This window comes from Coffea arabica, chromosome 3e (assembly GCF_036785885.1).
Source record: "Coffea arabica cultivar ET-39 chromosome 3e, Coffea Arabica ET-39 HiFi, whole genome shotgun sequence".
Lineage (NCBI taxonomy): Eukaryota > Viridiplantae > Streptophyta > Magnoliopsida > Gentianales > Rubiaceae > Coffea > Coffea arabica.
Genome location: NC_092315.1, coordinates 18002207 through 18025163, shown reverse-complemented (window position 1 = coordinate 18025163; position 22957 = coordinate 18002207). Strand labels below are relative to the sequence as shown.

Below are 22957 nucleotides of genomic sequence, written 5' to 3'. Positions count from 1 at the left end.
GCATGGTATCGTGCGTTTTTATACAGATCATTCAACCATTCATGGTTCTTCACATTCAAAGAGAATTGCAACAGAGAATTTCCAATTTGGTTTAATCATTGGTGGCAATGGTTCGGACCACAAAAGGAGATACTACCTCCAAATGTATCAATGGGATTCCAGACATATCTCAAAAAAGCAAAGGGGGAAGAGTATACAAGTCCAATATTATTTCATGTGGAATTCAAAGTACCATGAATTTTTTGCTGGAGTTTCAAAATTCATCAAGAGTTAGAAAAACCACTTCCAATGTCACTCGTCAGAGAATTCAAAATTAAATGGTGGACAGGATTCAATCAAGAATTTGGAGACCAAGCAAACGTGATAAGATTTCTAACAACTGGAGACAAACTCAAGTGGACAAGTCAGCCAACTACTTCAACCACTCCAACAACTCCACAAATGCCAACTACTCCAACAAAAAAGAAAGACAAAGAAAAAGTTACTAATATGGCATCCGAGGCAATTGCAAACGACTTTTTGATCAAAAAGATGATGCATGATCCCGAGATACTCAAAGAATATCTGAATTATTTACAAAAGCAGGATAAAAGTGAAGAAGATAACAAAATTGAAGAGACAGCTGGATCATCTGAATCTACTTTTGATCCTTTCAATGGTCCCTGCGGACAAGACCCAAATGACTTTTGAGAAAGATGTCGGCCACATTTCAAATGAAAGCAAGATGAAATGCAAATACAAATGAAATGCAAGAATGACTGACTCTATAAATAGATTCAAAATCAGAATATCAAGCATCGGTGAAACCTCCCAGTACAGAACCCTTAGAAAATCCATCTTTCAACTACTCTTTGTATCCAACCACTCTTGTATCATTCTCCAAATATTTTAATAAGAAGATCAAAGTTTACAAGGATTCAACAATCATCCGCTTCCGTTAGCAACTCTAAATTTTGTAAGTTCAATCTTAATATAAATATTTTATGTTCATTTCAAGTTTTAGTAGCCTGGGTAGAAAGTGGTATCAAAAAGTGATTTTGAAGGTGTTATTAATCCTTTATCTATTAATATTTTTATTTCTTTTTTACAAAATTCTAATAATTCAGAATTCATTTTTATTGGTCTAGCTTTTGTTGGAATATTTTTTTCATTAAAATCTTTTTCATATGGTAATTCTATCATATGTTGTAGGTTTGCCTTGAACAGTTAGGACAATGATGCCATCTGGGTTATAGTCGATCGGCTAACCAAGTCTGCCCACTTCCTACCAATATCGAATAGACTAACAATGAAGAGATTATAGAGATGTATTGGAGCAAATTGTGTGTCTTCACAGTGTCTCAATGAGTATAGTGTCGGATCGGGATCCTAAATTTACGCCTAGATTTTGGTCGACCTACCAAGAGGTTACGGGGAAGAATCTGAGACTAAGTACCGCCTTCCACCTCCAAATGAATTGACAATCCAAAAGGACCATACAAACACTAGAGGACATGCTGTGAGTTTGTGCTCTAGACTTCACAGATAGTTGGGATAAGTTGGTTAAATTAATGGAATTCTCGTATAATAATAGTTATCATAGCGGGATAGGTATGGCACCGTTTGAGGTGTTGCATTAGTGAAAGTGTAGATGTCCCTTATATTGGAATGAAGTAGATAATAAACTAATCATTGGCCCTGATTTGGTGGAAAGAACCCTGGAGAAGTTAAGATTAGTCGAGAAAGACTAAAGGTAACTCAGGACCGAAACAAGAGTTGGGCAGATTTAAAGAGAAGACCTTTTGAATTTCAACCGAGAGAAAAGGTATATTTGGAGGTATCCCCCATCAAGGGAGTGATGAGATTTGGAAAAAGTGATAAGTTAAGACCGAGGTACGAATGGACAATCCGAAAGGATTATTTGTAAGTTAAGTCCGAGGCATCCTCCAAACGAATGAAGAATCCGAAAGGACTATACAAACACTAGAGGACATGCTGCGAGTTTGTACTCTAGATTTCGCAGATAGTTGGGATAAATTGGTCAAATTAATGAAATTCTCGTATAATAATAGTTATCATAGCGGGATAGGTATGGCACCGTTTGAGGTGTTGCATTGGTGAAAGTGTAGATCTCCCTTATATTGGAATGAAGTAGGTGATAAACTAATCAGTGGCCCAGATTTGGTGGAAAGAACCCTGGAGAAATTAAGATTAGTCGAGAAAGACTAAAGGTAGCTCAAGACTAAAACAAGAGTTGGACGGATTTAAAGAGAAGATCTTTAGAATTTCAACCGGGAGAAAAGGTATATTTGGAGGTATCCCCCATCAAAGGAGTGATGAGACACTACAAAATAAATTGGTCTTCAGTGACAAGCCATTTTTGTCACAAAAAAATAAAAAGTCACCACTGATAACTTTTATTGACAACTTTTTAGTTGTCACAAAGTCGTTACTGAATGCCCGTCGGTAAAAGTACATAGTGACGACCCTAAAAGTCGTCAGTGAATGGGACTGTTTTACGACAACTAGTGTCGTCAATAATTGTTGTAATTTTAGTGATGACATAGTATCTTGTCAATGATGTACAAAGCGCTGTTGTCACTAAAACTAGTTCATAGTTGTCATTGGTATAGACTATTTACTGACAATTTTTGTTGTCACTAAACACTTTTTAATTCTATGACAACAGGTTGTAATCAATGGAGGATTCTGATTCAGTGACAACACTTTATCACCATGAAATTTGAAGATTTTCCTGCTACAATTATATCTAAAAATGAAAAATAATATATCTTGCATGCCATTAAAAAAGAAATAAAACTTGTAACTGCATTAGAAGCTGCATGCCAATATACCACAAATTATCTCCAAATGTCATATAAGTCCTACATCACAAAATAAATGTTTCAATAAGGGGTCTAGGCATCCAAAATTTTACATCAAATCAAGCACGTAACATCCCATCTGTTCCTACTCTGCGTACCCATACAAAAGCCCCAATTAGCTTGTTAGATAAACTAAACCAACCCCAAAAACTAGTGGCAAAACACATCTAATTTTATGTTTTCTAAGTTTGTTGGATAGGTTTGTCTAATGAGGGAAAGAAGCAGAAAGTGTGATAAACATTTTACACTACCAACAACAACAACCAGAATTTTCCAACCGCTGGTGAATTTTTGTTCAATTCTCCCCCTACCAAGTCCAGCCGTAGCTGGGTTTTATGCAAAAAATAGTTGGGAAGCAGCAAGTCCTTCCCAAGTGGGCCAAGAAGTAGAGGATACAATTAATCTAGGGGATTCACGATAACTAGGCAAAAATTTTTCCCTAATTTTTCCCCAAGTTAAAATTTAGGGCAATAAAATTTCAGGGGATGCAAAGATTAATCATGTAAATAACCATAAAATGACACCCTCAATGCAGGTTCAACAAGAATACAGGTAAAAATTTTCAGAAAATAAAAAAAAAAGCATAGGGCCAAAATATTTGCAAATTATCTTAGAGACAAAGAAGAGAGGGAAAGAACTAACCTTTGCTGCAGAGACTTGGAGAATTGCTTGGTCTTCAATGCCAAAGAGCCACGGTACTTCACTGGTCTTCAATTGTCGAAGAGATCGAGAGTGTGATTAAGGGACGCCAAGGAGAGCGTGTCAGGCTTTACGTGAGAGGAACTATATTGGGGTACAAGAGGTTGAAGTCCAACCAGTACTCGAACACTTTGTTGATTCAGATCGAAGGAGTGAACACAAAGGAGGTGGTGGCTTGGTACCTCGGCAAGAAGATGGCGTACATCTACAAGGCTAAGGTTAAGAAGAATAGATCTTATTACCGCTGCATTTAGGGAAAGGTTCGCCGGCCTCACGGTAACAGCGGCGTTGTCTGAGCTAAGTTCAAGTCCAACCTGCCCCCCAAATCAATGGGATCAAGGGTTCGGGTCTTCATGTACCCAAGCAATATTTAAGTGTTCCAGCGAAAGTAGGAGGAGGCAGCTTGAGGTCATTGGTGGTTTTAGAAGGCCATAGGTGCCAGATGAAGGCCATAGGTGCCAGATGAAGGCCATTGGTGATTGAAGGACAGTATGTAGAGCCAAAATTTACCCCTTTTTTGTGGACGTACCCTAGTCTCTGAATTTATCATGTTTGTTTTATACTTGGAATTGAACATGCAATCTGATGAGACAAATTTTGATTAAAAAAATAAAAAAAAGATGGTGGAAGTGGAGGTGGAGGTGGAGGTGGAGGTGGAAATGGAAGTGGAAGTGGAAGTGGAGGTGGAGGTGGAGGTAAAGGTGAGTGTGGGAGTCTGACGGCCTGAGTAAAAGTGAGGCAATTTGTGAGAGCCAGAGAGAGAGTTCGACACTTAGAAAAGTTTTTGTTTTGCATCTACGTAGTACAAGAGACTTGGACAAATTTGTGCCTCTTTTTTTGCCTCAAATTTTAAAATTTGCGTCACTTTGTTTTTGTCTTGAATTTTAACTAGATTTGGACATCATAATTCCCCCCTTTTTACACAAGAAAAATTTGTGAAATTTTGTCTTTTATAATTGTATTTGAAATATAGATTTCATTTTTATTCATTATTTTTGTGTCACAAATTTTAAAATTTTAGTATAAGTGGCAAAATTTTTTAAATTCATATAAATGGAAAAGCATTTTAATAAAATTCAACTAGTTCTTATAGGTGCTAAAACTTTATATCAATTATAACTAGTATTTATAAAATTTCACTATTAATCCATTATCTTCAAATAAGAAAAAAATGCACAATTAAACTAGTACATAGAGTGTATTAGTTAATTAACTATGGAGTTTAGGATTTATCCACTTTGATAATCGGTTCAATTTGAAAACTCTTATTTATATTCATATCAAATTAACTAATAATCACTCTAAGTTAAGTAGTCATAAGTTTATTTACACTAATGAATTTTTTATTTTTTAATTATTTTTTATTCTATTGAAGTTATTACATATACAAGAAAATTAAACTAATAAGGATGCTCATAAGTATATAATAGTTCAAAATCATTAAAAAACACATAATGATTACAAAAAATTAGGAGTAATAGTTGCAAAAAGCAATAAATATTTTAAATCAAACAGTGACAAGACTAGGTTGTCACTAACAGCTATACAATGTTATCAGTGACAACAATCGCAAAGTTGTCAAAGAAAGTGCTATTAATACCGATGACTTTTAGAAAGTCGTCACTATTGCAGTTCCTGCTCTCTCCATGACTCTTGGCGGGAATCGAATTGTGACAACAATGCAAGGTCGTCACTGATGTGTTGACTACCTTGACTCAATTGTGACAACTTGCTGTATTGTGGTTAAAGGATCCCATTCTGTGACGATCGTTTTTTCGTCATTGAAATAAGTTGTCACTAATGACCAAATTTCTTGTAGTGAGATTTGGAAGAAGTAGTAAGTTAAATCCGAGGTACGTGGGACCTTACACAATACTGGAAAGTGTTGGACCTTTAGCATATCAACTAGCCTTCCCACCGTTTTGTCGACAATACATAATGTTTTTCATGTCTCCCAACTAAGGAAATATGTGTCAGATCCAAGCCATCAACCTATCGAGGTGAGGGAACTTGTTAGTGGAGAAAGTCACTTTGAGAGTCATAGATCGGAAGGATTAAGTTCTAAGGAGAAGAACCATACCCTACTTGAAGATGCAATGGATGAACCATACACCGCGAGAGGCAATGTAGGAGTTAGAGGAAGACATGCAAAATAAATATCCTACGTAAGTTTCAAGAATGAAACTTTTTGTAAGGGGGGTAGAATGTAAAACCCACATTTTCTTTTCAATCTTTATTTTTGCTCATTAATTATGTGGTAATTTTCTACGAGTAAAAGTAAAAATATTTGTAGACAATGTTAAAGGGTTATTGGGGATTAAGAAGGAAATAAGATAGGATAACTTAAAATCCTCAACCCACGTAACCACCAAGTAGTGGATGGTTATTAGGTTTTAGAACACTTATCAAAAAGAAATAATATCATTCCTAATTCTCATTATTTGCCTTCTCTTAGAACAAGAACCATCTAGGAGTAGAGAACAAGAAAAAGACGTCGCCGTCGAACAAGCAGATAGCTAAGGGTCTAGACCTATTAGTCCCGAATGCATGTTAAAACTTTTTCTTTTAAATCTTATTAATTTCATGAATTATTTTAAAGATTTTACGTATATGTATATTACGATATATTTATGCCTCTATGAGAAATTTAAAAAGATTCATATCTGAATTCATAGGAATAGTGTGTTAAATTTTAATTATGGGATGGAATAGAGTCTAAACCTCAATTCTGTTGGAAAGTTAAAAAAGAAGAAGAAGAAGAAGAGGGGTTGCGTCATTGCTAAAGCTTTTGAAGGCTTGAAGCTTCAGCAATACAAGAAGAAAGGAAAAAAAAGAGGGCAAAGGAAGGTCTGATGACCCTCCTCTCATACGAGACAAAAAGGGCCAGCCAAAGAAAAAAAAAGTTCTATATAGGAAATTAAGGAAAAGAGACAATCTACTAGGCTAATGGGTAAGGAATCGGGTCGGATCGGGTTGGGCCGATTCTCGCAGGTTGGATCTAGAGGAAATGGTTTGGGTCAAGAGATGGTTAGGTATGTGTGTGGGCTTGTTAAATTGAATTTGGGTCAAGTGTGAAAGGTATCGGGCTAAAACTGGAAGAAACAAGGAAATGCTTGAATCAGGACCTTAGACCGTTATTAAGGCCTAAAAAAAGCATGGCAAGTATACTCGAGCCAAAAATATAATATGAGTTTAGTGAATGTTCAATAGATAAATTTAAGGTATAAGCAACCTATCTTTTATGGACTATCATGAGTATTAAACTTCAAAATCCAACCAAAAATAATCATGGGTTTTAAAGATTTAGTCATTTAGACTTATGCTTAATTAATTAAGTCTGGGATATTTAAATAGAAGTTTAGGACATTTTAATCTAATATTATTAGATTAATTTATACAATGTAAGATAAGTCTTGGATTTTTTAAACAAATGCTTAAAATAATAATAATAATAATAATAATAATAATAATAATATGGATGCAATAAATTAAGGATATAAATGAAAATAAAAAAAATATATGTGGAATAAGCTAAGATAGTAATTGTAATGGTAAATAAATATACATACGTACATATATGAATAATAATACATACATACAGAGGTGCCAAAATAGAAATAGAGCAAAAGTTAATAATAACCTATTAATCAATATATATATATATGAATGAAAATAAAACAAATAGTGTTGATAAAGTCAATAATAATAATGAATAAAATAATAAATAATATATATAGTAAAATAATAGTCAAGATAATAAATATGATTATAAACAATTATTTCTAAGATAGGAAGCTTTACATAAGAAAAAATGGGAACTTTCCAATTTAGAAAACTTTCCAAACATAGAAACTTTTCAATTTAGAAAACTCTTCTATGGTTTATATAATGGTCTAGATATGAATTTCAGAGTTGCTCAGAGTTTTCTATAATCATACATCTATAAGAAATATCAATTAATTGGGATACCTATGCATTTGATAGGTACAACACAAGTTTAAAAGATATAAGGTAGCCCCACTCGAGCAGTCAGACAAAGGTAGGTGGTACTAACTCTTCTGTAATTTCAAAAGTTTAAAGTGAAATTTCATTGCTAATCCTATTTTGATGTGTGAATTTGAGATTTACTAGAGTATTTATGCAAGTTCTATTTTTGCTATATAAAGATGGACCATGTGAATTATTTGAAACATTTTGATATGTTATTATATACAAAAAGAGTGGTATCTTTTGTGAAATCAAGGAACTATGCATGTGACGTGTGAAATGAATCTATATCAAGTAAAATTCAGAGCAGTCATGGAATAGACGGTAGGGATTATAGTTTTATCTAATGGTCACGGTAGTCTGGTATAGAGTCCGGTCAATTGACAAGGTCATGATAGTTTGGTATAGAGTCCGCCGGATTGACCTATGTATGTGATGAGACCAATTAGTAGTCATGAAACCTATTGGTCGCCCGCTTAGAAGAGGTTTAACATCTAGGTTGGGTACTCAGAACCCGATCATTGCATGTACTTGTTATGAGCTGATATGAACTGATTTATGACTCTATGGCTTTTATGTATGGTTATGAATAAGATGTTTATAAATTGCTGTGTCACTCATTATTATTGACTCTTTTATGAATAACATTATTTTCCATAATTATGCATGTGAATGGTGTGCAAATAATTTGATATGTATATGTATATATATGTAAAGCTATGGTTGCATAATCCAATAGAGGGGTAGGCGCTACCTATTTACCACTTTTGCAGATTCTGAAAAGTATGAGTTAGTTTATGTTGAAAACCCTGAGGATGATTTTTATTAGCTTTGAGTAGATAGAAATTAGTAGTCTAGCTGCTTTTGGTTGTTAGTTTTATTTAATTTCTTTTTCATTGTCTCATCTAGAAAATAAATTTACAAACTTATTGGATACTTGTAGACTACCTTCCCTTTGAGATTTGTATCGCACTATATTTAGTTCTGTTATTTAGTACTTTCTAAGTTTTAGTTTAGTTAATGTTGCCTTGTATTCTTGAGCGGGACTTGGGGATACGACGGATGTCGCATGACTGGCATGTGCAGGTGAGGGGCGTGACAGGCACTCTTGGCACGAACTCTTGCTGAATCCTTGCTCTTCTTGTAACTGATGAGGATTGCCAACTATGAATGCATAATGGATGAGCAATGATTTTCATTCGGTTACAAGAAGCACTACAATACTCTTGAGATTCCTGACAATCATGGGGCACTTGAATATTAAAGAACATTGGCTCAAGGGGTTAGGTTCATGCCTTTTTCAGGCGTTGGGTTAGGTATTTCTATTTCCTCAATCTGTTTCTCTAACTTTTTTGCCTTCAATTAGTTCATTAGGCATGGTTAATTCTTTTTTGTAATTTGCTCTTGTTAGCTAAGCTATGAATTTGAATATTTTGTGATGTAATAGATTGTCTTTGTGCCTTTTTACATCTTGTAATTATGTTCTTAAACTTTGATTATGAGGGTTATAGGTGGTTGAAGGATGAGAAAAAGTTATTTGCTTACAGAACTTTGTGCTCAAGGTAAAGCCTCAATCTTTATTCTCAATTAGTATATGTTTATGTTGGAAATAGTTTGTAATACAAATTAGAACAAAAATATATGAAGTGTAGCACTTTTTGTGAGGGCCTCAAAATTTATTATTTTAATAATATTATTATTATTACTATTTCGTTTATTTATTTTATTGTTTTACTTAATTTATATATATATATTTTTGAAAAGTTAAATAATAAATGTAAAAATAATTTTTATGTTACAAATAACTTAATTGTGCAAAATATTAAATTATTTGATTATTGCCAAGTTAAATTAATATTTCTTGATGTAGATTATGTTAATGGTTTAATATTAAATCTTTGAGTTCCGATAGCTAATTTTAAGTGTTAATAACGTTAAGCGTTAACGGGAACCTAGAACTAAGACGAAAACGACTTAGGACAAAACCCTTATAGTTACACTTAGGACATGGAATCTTGATAATTGAATTCTCACGAGATTAGTACACTAGTAGGCTATCGAATTTCATTTGGGGTAAGATTTTGGAATTAGTTTACGAGTGAGAACCTAAGTGGAAGGTCGAACAAGATGTTAAAAGACCAAATTAGCCTTCCTCCATTTCAAATTCACCATGCAGCCATGGAACCATCTTGAACGAGCTTCAATTCCAAACACTTCCAATTTCTGCCAAGTCCATTTTCCACTCTTCATTCCAGCACCTACCATCTCTAATGCCGACTCAACTCCACTTAAAACACTCCACTATATCAACTGCATTCCACTACAACAACACTTCAATTCTATTCCTTCCTCCTGCCGTGAGCCGAGAGTGGAGTAAGAGAGAGAGGGAGCCGAGTTCTTCATTTTCCTTTCTTCCTGTCCGCAAGCTATAAAAAAAAATGATGAGACTGGCTGTTCATTCTTCCTTCCATCCGTGAGCTGGTGAAGAGTCTGAGGCCAAACTTTCTCCATTCTAGTAGCAAGCTTGAGCAAGGGAAAGGGAGAGCTGACGGGCGGCATTTCTGGACTGTTCGAGAAGAAAAAATTTGCAGCTGCTAGCCGTGTGAGTTGAGCTCCAAGCTGAGGTAATTTCTGGACCTAGACTAGTTGTTTAGGGGTAGATGATGTTGTTTATAAGCATGCATGTGGTGGTTGTGTGGTTGGATGATAGATTAAGTCTCAAGAAAAACCGATTGTGAAGGAATTGGAGTTGCCGAATGAGTAAGCTGGAAATTTGTGGCTTGAGTTGGCCAATTTGTGATAATTTGAGTTTAAATGTGTATTTAACTAACCAAAAACTGGATGATCAAGATTTGCATGAGGTTAAATAGCCTTGATTAAGCAAGAAAGTTGTAGGAACACAAAATCTGCTTGCATGCAAGCTAACCAAGAAGGATCGAATGAATTTCTGGTTGGATGATAATTTTTTTATGTTGTCCGCACTTGGTTTGGATCAAAACTGATAGATAGTTAATTATTTTGATCATGCATGAAGCTGATGTGAGTCGTGGTTAGAGAAAAAAAAAGAAAAAAAAAGAAAAAAAAAGAAGAAGAAAGAGATGAAATCTGAAATTTACGGCCGAGAGAAGGGGTTGAACATTTGATTAGTTTATCTTCGAATTTGTAGCTAAGATTTTCGTATGGGATGTTTAAGATTTGCTTGTAGCTTGCTAATCACCTTTTGCATGTTAGATTTAAGTGTGAAATGGAGAGATTATTGGAGGAATTCCTTGCTTTGAAGATGGATTGCTGCTGAAATTTTCCAGCATGGCTGAGAGAAGGAAACAGAATTTTATCCAGCTTTCCCTTTGAATCTTTGGCTGTAAATTTCATATTGTTGCACAAGATACACCGTAGCATGATAACTCCACTCTGCATGTTGAGCTGGAGTGGAAAAATGAAGAATTTGTGGAGAAAGCTTCACATTTAAACTGTCAAATTGTTGAAAGATTATATCTTAGCTGATGTCAGATTTATGGGGACGTCTTGGTGGAAGAGTTTGCTGGAATTACCTGTTATTTGATTCATTTCATGTTGGACAGAATGCATGTTAAGTGTTTAGTGTTTAAAGCAAGCAAAGGATGGAAACCTTGTTGAATTTCAAAGTAACTTTGCTGGAAATCTGTTTTGTTGGCCGAGAGAGTGAAGGCTGAAATTCTCATGTTAATTTCGAAAATTCCATGATAATTGGCTGTAATCTTAAGTAAAACGATGAATAGAAATTGAAAGTGTATTTTAAAGGTCAAACTTGATTTTAATAGGTTTAAATAAAAGAATAATAAATGATCATTTATAACTTATACATTTACCTTGGAAATTATTTTCCGGAATTGTGTGTTATTTGTTTGGTTTTGGTTGGCAGATTATAAGCCATATGTTTAGTGTTTCTAGCAAGTAAAAGATGGAGGTTTAATGGACATCTTGAATTGACATTTGCTGGAATTTTATTGATCATTGAAACAAGAAAAGAAAATCTGAACTTTTAGAGTTATTTGTGTGTAAGCTAGCCGTGACTTATCTTCTATGTTGAGTTAAATTTCTGGTTGATTGTTGTAAGGAATGATTGTTTGTCGTCAAGAGATAATGATTGATGAAGCTCTTGGCCATTTGAGTAATTTTTGCAAGAGTTAAAGTTTTGGTGAATTGTTTAAGTGGTTTGGCCGAAATATACTTGGAAGGTCCATGAATTGTGGTTTGGAATCGTTTAATATCTTAGACTTCCTTTGTTTAATTTTGATTGGAATTGAATCTGTTGAGACCTGGGGCTAATGATTGATGAAGCCCTAGTGAAATTGATGTTTGCTTTGTGATTTTACTATATTGGTGATTTGGAATTCAAAGTGCAAATGAGTTGGAATCGTGAAGTCCATTTTGGTCTTTTGAATTCGAGTAGTTTTGATCAAGCTTTATTGAAATATTTTATTTTAATATCAAGTTATAGAAATTGAGTATAGTACGATAAAACTAAAATTTAAATGTCGGGATTTTTAAAACCTTGCTAACTAGTTAATTCTTTTCTTTGCTTAAACTAGTTCTAGTATTTTTAAGAAATAATTGTATTAACTTTCAAACTTTAAGTTTTTCATAAAATTATCCTTGGCTAGTTGTTTTAGAGGAAAATTGTTAAAAACACTAGATTTGAATAATTTCAAATAAAAGGCAAGGAAAACTTGTTCGGCAAGAAAACTTGTTTGAATTAAATTGGTTTTAGTTGTACCTCTAGAAAGAAAAGTAGTTTTAAAGGAATCATACGAAATATTTTATTACTTGACCAGCTTTAATTCTAAGAGATTTATTGATTTATTCCGAGGAAATAAATTAGTTTTATACCAGATAATCTTCTGTATTTAAATCAAGAGTTTGTATAGTAAAACTTATAATTTTTAAAACTTGGTTTTCTAGGGTTTAGTAAGGACGTGGACTTCGATTCCCAGCTAGACTTTTGAGCTTCACTTTTGGTGAGTGTCCGTGCTTGTTCTATGACTAAATTGTTAAAGTGCTTTCTTGACTTGTTATGTGATAATTGGAAAGTGGTTTTCCTGAACCATTGAAGTGGCAGTGTGTACTTTATCGCACTAGCCTTTCGAGTGGTGACATGCTTGAAATGTTTTCTCGAATATCTTGCAATTGTTGACTGGAGCGTGGACTCGTCAACTAATCTACCAGGTAGGGGAATGTACCACACCTTAGGATGGAAGGGCCTCTTATCCTGACTTGGGTAAAAGCGTGTTGTGACGTCGTTGGGTGAATCCCTCGACTAGTTTATAATTGTGACGTCGTTGGGTGAATCACTCGACTAGTTTACAAAAAGGTATACTTGAGTAATACCAAACTCTCTCGTGAGGTGTGCGGGCCCGGTGGGAGTAAGTTGGTTGGAGCGTGATAAGGAAAAAAATAATGAATCTACATGGACCTTAGGTAGTGAAAGTTGACAGAGGGTCAGCTGCGGCTAATTTTGATCAAGTTCGAGGAAAATGGCTCCTGAGAGCCCCTGTATCCTACCCTGTGCTGTTATACGCTTTTCTACTTGCTGAATTTAAGCTTGAAGTTGTTATTTACTATTTGTGTTATATGATTGCATGTTTTGGGCACCACTGAGCTTTAGCTCACCACACGCAATTTGTTTTCCTTAACAGGTTTTGGCCTTCGAGAGACTTGAAGTCTGCTTTTAGCTTTTGTAAATGTTGTTTCGAATCGGACTACGTATCTTTTGTTTTGGGTTGTCACTTGAAGCTGGAAAAGTGAAAACCCTAAGTTTTGGCTTGTATGAATTTATTTGACCTTTATGAGGTTACTGTGTGGTTTGTAATGTATATTTGTAGTTTTGTGTTGAACTGGTCGGAGATGTATTTAAGAGTGAACGTTCAGATGTCCAATGGCAATGTTATCTCTGAAGTTAATGTGTTTTAGTATTCCGGTTGTTTAAAGGTTTGGCATGTTCGGATGACGAATTTTGTTTTGGTTTAAGTTATACGTGGAAAGGGTTTAGTCGGTTTTCTTGCGTGAGTCCTGGCGAGAGTTAGGCAGGCGACCCGCCAACCCTCTGGTTCGCCTTAGGGAGAAGTGGGGCCGTCACACCTTTGCATGTGAATTTTCTAAAATGTTGCTTTTGAATTTTTTGCAAATTCGTTTGGCACCTTTTCATGTGAATTTTCTGAAAAGTTGCACTGTCAATTCATGCTTGTTAACATGAACGGTTTTTTGGGTGTTATAGCAAGATAAATAACTGCTTTAACATAAGAAAAAACTAACTTTGAGCATTCTAATTCTTGTCAAGACAATCCAAGAACTTGTTATTTGGTTGTCTTCTCAAATTCATTGTATCCTAGAGTTTTTGCCCAATACTTGGTTAGCAAGATAGTGGGGGCAATCAAACTTCAAGGAAAGTGATTACACACCTTGAATTCACTTAGTGTTATCAGATTCCCCTCATTTTGTATCTCTGCAATTTTTCCTTGAACTTCATCATCAATTCTCTTGTTTATTGACTTACTTGGCATCTTATTACAACCCCTTTGTATCCTACAATCTTGAAATTTGATTGATAACAATGGAGTCAATGAAAGAGAACGTGATCAAAGTGATGAACCAAGATTTCGTCAAGTTGGATAAACTTGATGGAATCGGAGCCAATTTCAACCGTTGGAAGGACAAACTAATGTTCTTCCTCACAACATTGAAGGTGGCCTACGTTCTTAATCCCGACCTTCTAAAAATTCCTACTCCAAAGGAGGGTGATTCCGAAGAATTGAAGAAACAATGGCAAAAGCGTGAAGATGATGAGGTATTATGCTGAGGCCATATTCTGAACACCCTCTTTGATAGCTACTACGACATGTTCCAAGGAGTGAAAAATTTTAGAGAAATCTGGGCTGCGATTGAACGAGAGTATACCACTCAAAAATAAGGCACAGATAAGTTCCTTAATAAAAAGTACTCTGAATTCAAGTTGGTTGATACTTCTTCCCTTATGGACCAAATTCATAATTTTCAAGTGATAGTTTCAAAACTTAAAGATTATGGTGTCAAAGTTTCTGAATCTTTTCAAGTTGGTGCAATCATTGCTAAGTTGCCATCATCTTGGAATGATTATCAAAAGAAATTACTTTACACTTTTGAAACTTTGACTTTATCAAGTGTTTTGAAACATCTTAGGATCGAAGAAGGGGTTAGAATCCTTCAAAAATTGGAAGTTGATTATGATCCTAAGGCCAATATGGTTGAAAAGAAGAAGAGTTTTGGTAATAAAAGAAAAAATCCTAAAAATACTAATTCAAAAGACAACAAAAAGAAAAATAGGAATTGCTACAATTGTGGTAAGAAAAGCCATTATAAGGCCGAGTGCAAACTTAACAAGAAACAAAAGAAAAATGATGTTCCAAGTACTAACCTTGTTGATGAGTGTGTGGAAATTGTAGCAATGATGACTCTTGGTACGGTGACTAAACTTCATATGGCGGAACCAACTCCTTCAAGAGATTGGTGATATGATTCTAGTGCTACAATTCATGTTTGCAATGATAAGAATTAGTTTAAGAATTATGAAGTTCTTGAGGGTCATGAAGTGGTCATGGCAAATAGAGTGAGAGCCAAGATTTTTGGTAAAGGAGATGTGCATCTTCAATATCCAATAAAAAGTTGATTTTCACACACGTAATTCATGTTTCTGATGTTTTTAAGAATCTTATATTTGCAGATATTCTTAACAAGAAAAGAATAAGGGCTGTACTAGAGTCAAAGAATGTAATCTTGTCTAAGAATGGTGTATTCATAGGAAAGGGCTACTCTTGTAATAAGATGTTGAAATTGAGTATTAATAAAGTGAATGATATTTCCATTTACTTTTTGGCTTCTATTTCTTCTACTTGTACTTATTTTTTGTGGCGTGGTAGACTAGCTAAGACATGTAAATCATAAAGTGCCAAAATTTATGTCTAAAGATGGGCTAATCTCATATAATGATCTTGAAAATAAGAAGTGTGAAACTTGTGTTCAAGCCAAAATTACAAGGTTGCCTTTTCCTAAAGTTGAAAAACAAACACAAATGCTTGATCTTGTGCATTCGGATGTGCGTGAATTCAACGGTTTTCTAACTAAAGGAGGAAATAGATACTTGTTACATTCATAGATGATTGTTCTAGATTTGTGTATGTCTATCTTATGAAATACAAAGAAGAAGTGTTTAGTATGTTTAAAACATACAAGTCTCTTGTAGAAAACCAATTGAATAAGAAAATAAAAATTTTGAGGAGTGACAGATGAGGTGAATATTTCCCTAGTGATTTCTCAAAATTTTGTGAAGAAAATGGAATTATACTCCAAACAAGTGCACCTTCTACACCACAACAAAATGGTTTGGTTTAAAGGAAAAATAGGACTCTTGAAGATATGATCAATGCCATGCTTGTGAGTTTAGGATTGCCAAACAACTTGTGGGGTGAACCTTTGTTGGCTACATGTCATATACATAGTAGAGTTCCATCCTTAAAAACTAGAGTATCCCCCTCTGACGTTTGGAAAGATAGAAAATTGAATTTGTCTTATTTAAGAGTTTGAGGTTGTATAGCCTACTATAGAGTCCTGACAACAAGAGAACCAAGTTAGGACCTAGAGCACTTAAAAGTGGGTTCATTGGCTATGCAGAAAATTCAAAGGCCTATAGACTACTTAATCTTGATTTAAATGTAATAGTTGAATCAAGAGATGTTGAGTTCTTTGAGAATAAATTTCTTAAAGACTCAACAGTTAATATAGATCCATTTCAAGGGTGTGAAACTCCTTCAAATGCAGCATCTTCTAGTGATACAAAAAGAAAAGAAATTGACACGCTTAGTGAACCTAGGAGAAGTCAAAGACAAAGACAAGAAAAGCAATTGTCTCCTGATTTTGTGTCTCTACAAGCTATTGTTTTTCTTGTAGAAGGAAATAGAGATTCTCTACTAAATAAAATTCCTATTTAATTTAGTGTAGAGGAGGATCCAATAGTGAAGTTATGAAGTCGAGGGATGCTACATTTTGGAGGGTATGAATGATGAATTGGACTCAATATTGTCAAATAATACTTGGGTTCTAGTGGACTTGCTTCAAGGCTCAAAACCTATTGGTTGTAAATGGGTATTTTGCAAGAAATACGTCACTAATGGAACTATTCTTTCATACAAAGCTAGGTTAGTAGTTAAAGGTTATAGGCAAAAGAAAGGAATAGACTATTTTGATACATATGTACCTATAGCTAGAATTACTTTTGTTCGAGTGCTTCTAGATTTATCTTATGTAATTAGCCTTCATATACATCAAATGGATGTTAAAATAGCTTTCTTAAATGGTGACTTAGATGAGGAGGCGTATATGGAACAACCAGAAGGCTTTGTGCTACCGGATAATGAACATAAAGTGTGTAAACTAGTCAAGTCTTTGTGTGGCTTAAAACAAGCTCCAAAAAAATGGCATGAAAAATTTGAATCCGTTTTATTCTCTAATGGATTTTGGTACAATAATGCTGATAAATGCATTATTCTAAATTTAATAGTGAGTATGGTGTGATCATTTGTCTTTATGTGGATGATATGTTCATTGTTAGTACTATGAATAAAGGTGTAGTAGAGACTAAGAAGTATTTATCTTCTAAATTCAAGATGAAAGATGTTGGTGAAATAGATACTATCTTAGGAATTAAAGTTAAAAGACATAGTAGGGGTTTTGCCTTATCACAATCACATTATGTGGAGAAGATATGAAAGAAATATCAGCACCTAAATATGAAGGAAGTTGGCACTTCCTTTGATCCTAACTTTAAGTTGTATGAAAATACCGGTAAACCAATTACTTAGTTGGAATATGCTAGTGTAATTGGTAGTCTTATGCATGCAATGAGTTGCACTAGACCGGATATTTCATACTCAGTTTGTAGACTTGCTATATTCACTAAAAATCCATAAATAGATCATTGGAGTACTATTGGTAGAGTGCTTGGTATCTTTGACTCTTTTATAATAGTTTTCCTAGTGTTCTTGAGGGATTTTCAGATGCTAGTTGGATTACTAGCATAAGTGATAAAAAACCTACAAGTGATTGGATATTCTTGCTATCTCATGGGCTTTAAAGAAGCAAATAGTGATAACTCATTCAACCACGGAAGCTGAATTTATTGCATTATATTCGACTTGTAAAGAGGTTGAGTGGTTAAGGGATCTTTTACTTGATATTGATTTTTGGCCTAAATCAATGCCTCCAATAACAATCTTTTGTGATAGTGAAGTTACTATATCTAGAGCATTAAACAAGGTTTACAATGGAAAGTCTAGACATATAAGCTTGAGACATGCATTGATTAAAGAAATGCTTGCAAATGATGTTGTTAGTATTGTGTTTGTAAGGACACACAAAAACTCAGTGGATCCATTGACCAAGCCTCTAGTAAGAGAGTTAGTGAATATGACAATATTTGGAATGGGATTAAAGCCCTTAGACTAAAAACACTTAGTAATGGTAACCCAATCTTCTTCTAGTACTACTCCTAACTTGAAAGGTTTAAAGGGTAAAAACAAATTGTTTTAAGTGGTAGTGAGCACTACAATATAGGTGTAGACCATTCTCTTAATAAACATGTTTCTTAGTGCTTTATGTATTAAAGTTAGAAATATAGTTTACCTATATGATCATAAAAGTGATGCTGTTTCTAACAAAATTTTGGGGTAATCTTTTCTATATGATCATGAATTAGGATGAGCACATGGCTAGTAAAAGTGTTAAAATTGAGCGAATTTATGAATGTTTTGAAAGACCATATGAGTAAGATTTCTTTCTTTGTTGAGTCTTGGTTTAATCAACCTAGTCACCATTGGCTTAACTTAGATGTGTGATATATGAAGACTAAGAGGAAAGTTTAAAATGAAAATTACCTTCCTTTTGTGTATGATTTCTCTGGTGTTAATTTTGGAGTAATATTACAAACTAAGTGGGGGAATGTTAGAAATAGTTTGTAATACAACTCAAAATGAAAAGAGATGAAGTGTGGCACCTTTTCATGTGAATTTTCTGAAAAGTCGCATTGTCAGTTCATGCCTGTTAACATGAACGGTTTTTTGGGTGTTATAGCAAGATAAATAACTACTTTAACAGAAGAAAAAACTAACTTTGAGCATTCTAATTCTTGTCAAGACAATCCAAGAACTTGCTACTTGGTTGTCTTCTTGAATTCATTGTATCCTAGAGTTTTTGCCAAATACCTGGTTAGCAACATAGTGGGGCAATCAAACTTCAAGGAAAGTGATTACACGCCTTGAATTCACTTAGTGTTATTAGATTCCCCTGATTTTATATCTCTGCAATTTTTCCTAGCACTTCATCATCAATTCTCTTGTTTTGTGACTTGTAGTCTTATTACAACCCCTTTGTATCCTACAGTTTATTGTGGAGAGTTAATTGGACGTGTATTAATATTTTGGTAAAATTTCTGAATGTTTTTTTACATGGGACAAATACTTTCTATTATGTTGGTATTAAACATTTGTTGATTAGTTTATCAGCACCATTTCTTGAACATGTTGGAATGCTTGTCGGTCTATTAGTTGTGTGTTTATAAAAATTTTGTCCATTAGCTTAGCACAACCTTTGCTTTGATTAGTATGACTTATGGAGTCCTATAAATCACTATAGTAAATTAGAGATGTGAAATGAAACATGTGTTTTAGCAGTGATAAAGAGAAACATAGATAGACACTAATTAACAAAAGCACACCAAAAATTCCTAAATATCTAAGCATATAATAGTTGTATGGCCAAGGGCTCTTGCTTGTTGATTTTTTTTTTTCGACACAGGGGTGTTGATTACTTCAGGAGAAACAATTTACAATCTGAAATAGTTCTATTTTAGAATAAAGGATTTACAATCAGTTGTTTGATTTTCTTTCTAATCATTACAATTGCAAGGACAAAAATGATTCATTTTTTTTATAAATGTTTTCTCAATAAATTTTGTAAAAATTCCTATTGACTTCTGATTATGTGATTAAATGACCATTTGATTACTTTTATATTTCTCCACTTAAACAAATTAGTATATTTGATTCTATTTGTGTATCTAAAAATCACTATACTTTCTCATTTTCTTAATGATATTGATAGTATTTTTTACCTTCTTAATCTCATGATGCTTAACAAATTATGACATAGGTACTCACTCTTGCGCATCGTGTAGGCTTCACCCCTAGTATTAAAAAGTACAAGAGCTAGCAAGCAAGTAAAATGCCCATCTGCTCTGCTCACTGTCCTATCACAGGCAATGTAAAAAACATGATATATTGAGTGAAAAGGAGGCAAGATTCAAGGCTAAATGAAATAACAGGGACTGTAAGTTCCTTGATTCATTTGTAAAACAAAAAGAAAACTAAAAAAATCATTAATGTGTTGGCCAGTAGGGTTGTTTATAAAATACCTATAATAGGTTTGGAACTTCTTAAGAACACAATTTTATAGGTTTGGAACATTTACAATTTTAACAAACTATAAATTAGATGCATAGTTGGCCTAGATTCTGGATTTACATGTAAACACGCCACTGCTATTTTGAGGACGAATACCAGGATCCTTTCAGTTTCTTGTGTGGGATGCGAAAGTCTCTGGTCCAACAAGTCCTTCAATTCTGTGTCTCCAGCTGTTGTTGAAGACATTGTTGCTCGAAACATCTCGATGAACTATTGAAGGTGAACAATCATGATGCACGTAAGATAGCGTGTGACCAACATCTTTGATGATGCTCACCTCGTTTTCGCAGTCTAGCTCCTTATTTTCTTCTTCCATGCTGAAGATTTTGGCCAAGCTACCTCGGTCAAGGTACTCGTAGACCAAAAAGGTCTGTTTGGAACTTGAGGAGAAGGATATTTGTCAAGCCTCTTATCTCGTTCAAGAAACTGTTAAAGTACGCCTTCTCAGGCAACAGATGAAGTCTCTGTACTGGAACTAAGTTATCGGGTGGAAACATTGGTTTGTACACACTTCGATAACCAACTCTTCTGTTGCTTTTAATATTTCTCTGTACATTGCACGAAGAAGTACGAGTCGTCCTAGAAGAGGGAGTACAATTATGAGAACAAGATTTAACCCCTTATCCTTTACGTGCTTTCTAATTGATTGATGACTTGCACAAGCTGGTAAACCTGTAATATTGCCGCACAAACCCTACTTTCCCCTCAATTGTTCTGTGGTGATATTTTTAAAGGCTCTAACACAAGGAAATGGACCTTCTAAGGTTATTGAATGATATGTAAAAATTCAAAGAACCAGGCGGTTCTGCCATAGATTCACGCAAGATGTCTTCTGACAGGTCTGGATAAAGCAGATTTTTTAGCAAACCTCATTCTTCAGGTATTTTGGCAGAGAAGCCAGCTTCATCACTTGCTTTGGAACTTCGCCAGTCAAGTCATTGGAAGAATGATCAAGCCTATGAAGTTAAGATGCGTTCCTTAGCTCTGAAAGGATTCAAACTGTGATGTGATTGTCTGCAAGCAAAAGTGCTCCCAAGTTAGGGCATCCAGAGCAGTTGCCAGAAAGTCTGCCATAGAAGTCACTTTTGCTAAGATCCATCAAATTCAAGTTTGGATAGATATCAAACATCTATGTCAGGTTCCTAGTTAGCCGGTTTCCATCAAATTCGACTCCAAATAAGCTTGAGCAATTTTCGAGTTTAATAGGGATTGGACATATAAGGCTATTGTTGAGTGTTCCATTCTGGCGAAGACGTTTCGACATAATACCAGAGAAATTGATTTTTATCCATTTCCATCACAACCAACTTTTCAACTTGCCAATCTCCTCACACAATGGAACCAGAAAGCTGGTTATCACAAATACTAAACAAGATAGGCATAACTTTCATGTAAATTCAATTACCTATGTTATCATAAAGCATCGACATGGTGAGTACACTGTCTTGTATGCATTATATGATAGATGTATCCATTCTCCTTCCCGTATGAAAAGCATCGACATGGTGAGTACGCTATCTTGTGTGCATCAAACCAACCACGAAGATATCTAGAACTTTCCAGATGAACCACAAAACAAGCAATAGATAATAGAAACTTTGCTTTCGTTTGGTAAATTAAACTAGTCGAGCACACCTTAATCTAGTGGTTAACATTAAAATATCAAGATTTAAAAGTCTTAAATCCAAATCTTCATGTTCCCCTTCTATTTCTTAAATCTCACTCTTCACCTGTTAGATAAATTTTTTTTTTAAAAAAATGTAAATTAAGCTAAGACATATGGGAACAATTTTCTTTGATTTCACATTATTTTGATACTAGACATGCACATTTGTATATAGGCTTGTCAACACCAATAAAAAGAAGTACTTACAGAACAAAAAGATTAAATAAACACAAAAGAAGCAACCTCCCAGCCCGAAGAAAATACAATATAAAGAAGCAACCTCCCAATCCAAAACCTGAAGTTTCATCTGATTTTGGATAATCAACATCAAAAGCCGATTGGAGAAGGTACATCTTCAAAAAATGACTTTGATTTTGGTGACCAGATGGGACTTGGGTGTATCTTTACATCTGAAATATGGGTATCGTTTCCTCTAAATTCGTCTGCATAAAACCAAATACAACAAACATGAACGATAAACTAAACTATCAATTGTCATTTAAGGTATTTGTGGCCTGCACAACTCACTTGTCCCGGAAATTGTTCTTGACGTTGCAAATGAGATGGATGAAGTTGAAAGTAAGACGAGAAAAAGAAGTGTCGATAGAGTTTTGACGTCCATGAACTCAGAAGATGTCGTTTGTGATGCTATCTTGTACGGGATTCTGGTAGCGCAATTGCTCAGGTATGTATGCTAGCGACTTTGGCACACTGTATTTATATCTCAAGGGCAATTGCTAAGAGCACCTGAAAAAGGTTACACTCATTATTATGAAATTTAAACATTATTATACCCATCAAGTATAATGCATAAATTTGATAATTTCTCCAATCACAAACGAGCTTTTTATCAAATTTAATAATTTTTGATAATATTCGGTAACATAAATTTGTGTGGCACTCTAATTTTGAAAATCTGATAAAAAAAAAGTTGATATTTACACGTGTAATCCATTAAAAAAACACGTGTAATCGAAAAGTTTTTGAAGAAAAAATATTAACTAATGTTGTCAGAGAAAAAAGATAACGAATATATGGGTGGCAGCAGTGGGCAATGTAAAAGTCACACTTTAATTATAGGTAGTTTGGGAAAAGCATTACATGACAAGATAGATGTAACACCAATAAACATTGTTCTTCTTCATAAAAATCATATAAGTTTGGCTAACGGTGCCGATTAAAAGTGGCCTCAGTATTAATTTGTTGGAAAAATCGTT

The 22957-nt window shown here is 34.3% G+C and overlaps 1 pseudogene; it reads left to right on the top strand.

Annotated features, from left to right (window-relative positions):
- The first annotated feature begins 489 nt into the window (after positions 1 to 489).
- Positions 490 to 3951, top strand: LOC113735706 (large ribosomal subunit protein eL33w-like; annotated as a pseudogene).
- Positions 3952 to 22957: the final 19006 nt, after the last annotated feature.